Raw genomic sequence first — 7,237 nt, 5'->3', positions numbered from 1 at the left:
AGACACGTATGCCCGCAGCTAGTTTCTTTAACGGAGTTGCAGTCCTGGGTAAAACAGAGACCGAGAGGGAGCATTTGGAAAGTGGAATGTCTTCAAGCGCTAACTGCCCTCAGCTAATCGGACACTGCGATAGGTGGAATGTCCACTTTAGCCTTTTATAGCGGATTTGTGAGGGAAAGTGCGACGACGTTCTTGGGGAGACCTTGGGCGTCGAAGAAGACCAGCTAGCCGTTCTTTTCCGGAGAACTTTCTGCCCGTGATCGATGGATAATTTCCCAAAATCTCTGGCCTGGCAGTGTTACCGGGGAGCTTTGCCTGTTCGAGATAAACTTTACAGGCACGGAAGTGCCACCAGCCGATCATATCTGAGAGGCACGCAGGACGACGAGACGGTCCTGCATGCACGCGTCCAGTGCTCGAGCATTGCTGACCTGTGGGTTTATGTCGAACATCTGCTGTCGCGTATGGGATGGATCCGGCCGGCTGTCAACTGAATCCATTGTGAAGATCGCCCCGCTGCCTTCCTTTAACCACGAAGGAAAGGCCTGGTGGCCATGGCGAAAGAAGTTGTATGGTGGACGAGATTGAAGGGGCTGAAGACAAACACTTTTCTCTTTGCTCAATCCCTGATCAATTTCTTCAAGTTTCAATTGAAAAGGAAAATAAGGGTAGAAAGGGAAGTGTTGTCTTCTAGTCAGTTTGCTGAAAGGTGAATGAAAGTGGCAAGAATAGTGCCAGTGAACGGGCCTGCCCTGATCATACGTCTGTAGGTGGAAAAAAGGGAAGAAATCAAGGTACCAGCGTCCAAAAGTCAGCGTACCCATGATTTTTATGGGGTTTTTCCATTAGGAGCCGTCGAACGTCTCATCTCGATTGAGGATTACACGTTGTTTATTTTAAAATTTTGTTAGTCTTGTTTACACGCAAAACCCTCACAGCACACCTATACACATATACACGCACATATTCTTTGTTTTGTCCTGTACTGTTCACAACGTTTTTCTTAAAGTTAACCCTTGTGGTTAATAAAGAAATTATCATCATAATCATCATCATCATCATCATCATCATCATGATGCCCACAGGCATTTGGTGTAGTGGGCATGATGTAATTACACACTGGGGTCGATGTAATCGACTTACCCCCCCCCTCCTCAAAATTTCAGGCCTTATTTCTCCAATGCATACTGTTGATCTAAAAATGTTACTTTTTCTTCAAATTAACTGTCAAGCTTTTACAAACCAGAGACTAAAATACCTTTTTAAGTATATAAACTCTTCGAAGGAGGGAGAAATTCGATAAATTTTCGGGGATTAGCAGCGCCATAATTGTCACTTTTGCCGTTAAGCATACTAACAGTTTTGATATTTCTGCTTTTACGTGGTCTGATCAATAAGTATCCGGACTGTTTCCATAGTAATGAAGTTAAAGCACGCAAAGTAAAGCCGCTTGGCACAAATTGACTATGAACTCTGATGTGCCTGCGCACGAAGTTTTATCGTTCTAGCTCACTTCAGCTGTTTACAGCAGTGCTTGGAAAAAGGTGTGTAGCGTGTGATCATTGCATTGACCATAACAGAGAAAGTTGAGCAGAGAATCTGCATCAAATTATGCCAAAAGCCTGGTGATATCTGCCCAGAGGCCTATGCAAAGTTTTCAAAAGGTTTTGATCGTTCTCAACACAATCAGGAGATCTTGCGCAACTGAAACCCGAGTGTCTTTTTGGTCAGCTGAAAGCAGTTTTGGCACAAACTTGGCAGACACGCGTCTCATACCTGAATTATCAGTGATAATAGAATGAACTGAACCATTATTAATCTGCACGTCCTCTGATAACTCACGGATGGTGATTCGACGATATCCCCTCACAGCTGCATGCACATCTGCGATGTTTTTCTCAGTTTTGCTTGTTGCGGGTCTCCCAGAATGTCTGTGAATATCGACATTTTTTCGGCCATCTTAGAAATGTCTGAACCACTTGTACACTTGTGTGCGGTTTATACACTCCTCTCAATACACGTTCTGCAATTTGCAAAGGCCCCTGAGCAAGTATCACCATGAGAACTTTCTCTGTTATGGTCAATGCGACGATCACACACTACACACTTTCCTTCCAAGCACTTCTATAAACAGTGGAAGTGAGCTAGCACATTAAAACTTAGTGCGCATGCACTGCGATGTTCATAGTCAATCTTTACCAAGCGGCTTCACTCTGCATGCTTTAAAATTGTTACTATGACAACATTCCGGATACTTATTGATCAGACCTCGTGAGTCAGCATATTTTCAGCTCCTCATTAATTTCTTTGAAATGATTTTGTCTGAAAGTATTTCTCAGTGTATTATGAAGTATTCTCTTTTTCGCTCATCATGTAAATTGATACCCGGTCTATGATGTCCAATCAATTTATCTGTCTAGTTGTCTAAATCCCATAGAAGTTTTTTGTATGCTAGTTTCATTTAGAGCCTTTTCTGATGCTAAGTTGTATATCTATCTCCTGAAGTGTTATAGCTAAACGTTTTGCAAAGAAACCTGTTTAAATTGAGACAGGCCATTGGTTAGGACGTGATGATCAGGGATGTAAAGCATTTCATCATAGATATCCTGCTGAGCCAGGGTTGGCTTTCTGCTATATATGAACAATGCCATTACATACATACCAGATTTTCGCAGTTTTTACACACAATGGGCGCATCAGGATCAGAAGCCGAACTATGTACAGTTGGGAAACGAATTGTTTAATCACATCACTATTTCTGCAAACACTATTTCTGCAAACACTATTTCTGCAAACACTATTTCTGTAAACACATACTATGAAATTATCAATATATTACAAACGAAAGAATTTTTCCAAAACTTTACGTGGGTCACGAGATAATAGAGATTTCATACGATGCTTCATAATATAGTCATTTAGTTTGATGTTATGTATAAATATATTTAACACGGAACTAAACTGTTGACTGTAACTGACGTTACTGTTCTGTCGAAATTGATTTATATTACTAGAAGGAAGTAAGAACCGTTCGTTGTAATACGATTATAAAAGTAAAGTGTTATACGATAGCGAATTTCAGGCTATGGGAAACGGAAAGATATAAAGTGTAAATTAATTACATTTTCTGTATTCATATATTCATATATGTATTTAAATGTGTAGTCATGAAGAGAAATATGAACGAATTACTATGTAACATCCTCAAATGAGTATTTACTACAAATTTTACGATTTAGCTGTAATTCTATTTGAAACTGTACTACTTCAAATGAAACAATGGAATCTAGATGAGAACAACGGTAAACAGTTACAGCTTAAATTAAGTCTTGTATATTTCTAGTGTATCGCTGATAGACTGAATGAAAAAAAATTACATTAATTGGTCACATTTTCTGCCTCTGAAAGTGTTAGCTTTTAGAGATTACCACTTAAACACTAACATAATCAAATGCACCAAAGATTAAGGGCATAAATGTAAGTATGTAATGTGAGAAGCTGCAGGTATTTTGAAGTATTTGACTTTAAACATCCTTTGTCACGTATTTTCAATGGCATCTATAAAATTATGTAGTACCTTGTTTGTGTTTTTTCTCAAGCAACTATGGCAGACCTGAATTGTTTGTATTTAAAGAATATTTTACTGGTAATGTTCCATGGACATTGTTTATTTTCAAATATCTAAATATACGTAGAATAAGAAATATTTTAAAGTAATTTTACTCTTTGGTGTAAGAGAAAGAAAGTATACTTGGCCATTGGATCCCCCAACTCAAACAATGGTGAAACTGATACGGTTGATCTTCACGATGAAGGGCTCGGAGAAGGTGACCAACAAGGAACTCTAGGAATTTGATGGTCCAGGAAGGAAGAACTACGAAAAGTTATTAGTGAGTGGCCTGAAATGGGAAACCGAATGAGTACGAGAGGAGTAGAAACGGGACTGATAAGAAGGATTCCATGAAGATAGTACACAAGTAGCTGGGTACTAATAGCAGAAGGGAGACAGTTAAGGGAGAAGATGTAAAATGAGGAGACATTTCGCTCAAGAAATAGAGTTTGCAGTGAGCCGATTTATAGAGAGTCCTTGCTAATGAACAAGATGGCTTTATTTCTGATGTTTTTTTTTGGGTATTTTTTATACAGTTGCAGATATGTTCCATAGGTGGAGGTACTATTCTATTATAGGCTTCACGTGAGCTTTGTAGCAACTGCTCGAGAATGAAGAGTCATCTGTCTCTAAAAGTGAAAATAAATCTTTGGAGAGACGTTTTTGCTATGCTGTGTATGAGAACTTCCAATAAGAAAACATCAGTGATTGTAATGCTTAAAATTTGTAGCGTGTTCGTAGATTTTAATTGCCTGTTGTGCACGTTAGTGAGGTTGAATTAGAAGTTCATTTTCTTGATTTGTGCAGTTATTGTTTATTTGTGCTGTTGAAGATGGTACTGTTGACATGTACCCATCATTAAAGAATCTTTTTTAGTTTATGGAGATTTGGTGTCAGGTGTTTAGGTTGCGTAAGGATGACACCAGGTTGTGGAAGGTTAAGGATGTGGGAGAAAGGGGATAACATCTTAAGTACACTGATATTTTGTTGAATGTGAGACCAAAAGATCGTTTAATATACAAGAGGAAACTTTAGAACGACATAAGCCTTGGAAAAATTAGAGTTAATGAAGTGTGTATCAGTGTGGATGAAGTCTGTAGGTACATATCGCCACGATGGTGCAATTTATCAGAAGAAATCGATCCAAGATAATGAAGTCGAATAGAGTTCGCATGTAGATAAATTCCACAGGAAGTCTGCGGTCATATACATTTATGATGTGAAAGGACAGTTGTTTACAGTGAATTTCAGAAGAGATTGGGCCATCTGATAAGTGATATATGAAGACACTTCCCCGGTTGATCTGTCTTAACGGAAGTTGTACAGGTGAGAGTCTCTGAGAAGGGAGATGAACAGATGTTGAAGAAAGTTGTACCAACACATGATTGATAATGTTTGATACAAGTAACTGCTGAATATGTGGAGATGGACAAGAGACAATAAATCATATTGTCTCTGGTTGTCCGGTCCTGGCTAAGAAGAAATATATTCACAGACACGACGGAGCTGGAATCTAGATACAATGGAAGCTATGCCAACATTATGGAATAACAATGGAAAAATATAGAATAGGCACACGCCAGAAAAGGTCACAGAAAAGGAGTAAGCAATCACAATCTGGGATAGGTCAATACACACAAATATGTTTTATGATAGTTGCGAATAATACTAGAAATAATAGAAATAGAAAAAGACACATCTGTTGGTATAGTCCGCCTTATAATTTGAAGTCGCAAATCCTTTTGCTCAAATATTCGATTTTATTATCAGAAAATCTTCCTTCAACATAAATACTACAGTACCTTTAACAAAATAATACTGAATCTAATCCAAAATAACGTGTCTTCGAATATGGTAAAATTGAATCTAAGTTGAGATAATGACAGTAAAATTCAATCAAACTGTCTTGTACTAACAAAGTTTTTATTAGAATAGTTGCCAATCAATAAAAAACAACAACAAAAACTGTATTTGGTTCAGACACTTGTTCTTCCAGGAACACTGAGAGACGAAATAGAACTTTTCTTCCACTTTCATTTTGGAATTTTACATATTTTAAACATGGAGAGAATGTTCTGAAAAACGCCAAACTTCATATTGGAAATGGATATTCTTGTAAGGCGTGTATGCTGGAAGCGCATGAAATACTTTTCCTTACTGAAAGTACTATGCATAATAAAAAATTCAAGAAAATCACTTACTGAAATCACAAGATTTTTAAAGCATGCTTACATTAGCAACCAGTTAAATATTTTGATTAATTATCGGCCTCCTTTATGTGTATAAGTAGATTCGTTTTTTCCCCTCTGACAAGATTAGCTTCTATAACTAATTCCATTCTTCTCAAAAGACCACTTCAATTGACTTTCAACACTTTCCTTGGGTAATAATTATTAACTGATTGTGCATTGTGTATCTTTTGTCTTTTTTTATATCCTAAGAGAGTTTTTCGTCCGTCGCAATCAATATTTCGTCTCCTACACTTTATTCTGTATGTCTTTGATATAGAGCAAATGTGTTTTATCTATAGTATTTTACACCGACAATATCTAATTTATATCTGAAACTTCTTTAATTCCTGCATCAATTTCCTCTGGATTATTCAATTATCAAGAAATTTATATTTTCTATTTCAAACATTTTTTTCACTTAAAGTTTATTATTTCAACAATTCATTTCAATATCCGATTAATTTATTTTCATTAATTATATCCTGTTGATGCACTTGAGTGATATTTGCGACTAGACCTATATAGCTAACTTTGATTGTATACTTTCTATTAACCCTTGACTTGCGTTGCCTACTTTGGCTCACGTTAATTAGACTTAGAATCCTAGACAGGGCTGCGCATTATGTCCTAAAGCAACGCACTTCATGTCAACTTAACTGAAAATGTTCACACTGAAATTGCTCCAGTCTACTGAACTGAGTTTGGGTGGAAAAGCCGAATAGGTGGCCATATATGGTCACGACTATACAGGCGTCTTAAACAATTATCAAAGCAATGGTTCATGCTACCAGGCCATGCATCTATCTATCTATCTATCTATCTATCTATCTATCTATCTATCTATCTATCTATGTTTGTCTGTCCCTTTCTTTCCTTCTTTATATACATACACGCACACAAACACACACACACACACACACACACACACACACACACACACACACACACACACACGCGCACACACACACACACACACACATAAATATATACACACATATGTATATGTATATGCAATAGTGTTTGTGTGTGTGGTTGTTTTGATTCCTCTTTGAAAAGCTAAATAACTTGGTATTTCCCTATTCGAATTCTTCATTTCTTTAGCCATTTTCTTTTACTCAGTATATAAGTAACTTGTACATAACGCCTAGCTAGATTCTAGTTTCTAGGTTGATTTATCTATATTATTATCATTATCTTGTACTTATTTATAATGATTGGTATCCTGCCATATCATACATAGGAATAATATCACTTATTTACCTTAGTTTGAATAGCATAATCAGCTGATGTGTTAATTAGCATATATTTTTCTTCGGTATCTTTGACACTCCAATGTTTTCGTGTTTTGTAACGTGGTACCTGCTAAATATCATTATATATATATATATATATATAT

Source organism: Octopus bimaculoides, chromosome 6 (genome assembly GCF_001194135.2).
Source record: "Octopus bimaculoides isolate UCB-OBI-ISO-001 chromosome 6, ASM119413v2, whole genome shotgun sequence".
NCBI classification, from domain to species: domain Eukaryota; kingdom Metazoa; phylum Mollusca; class Cephalopoda; order Octopoda; family Octopodidae; genus Octopus; species Octopus bimaculoides.
This window is presented reverse-complemented; position numbering follows the sequence as displayed.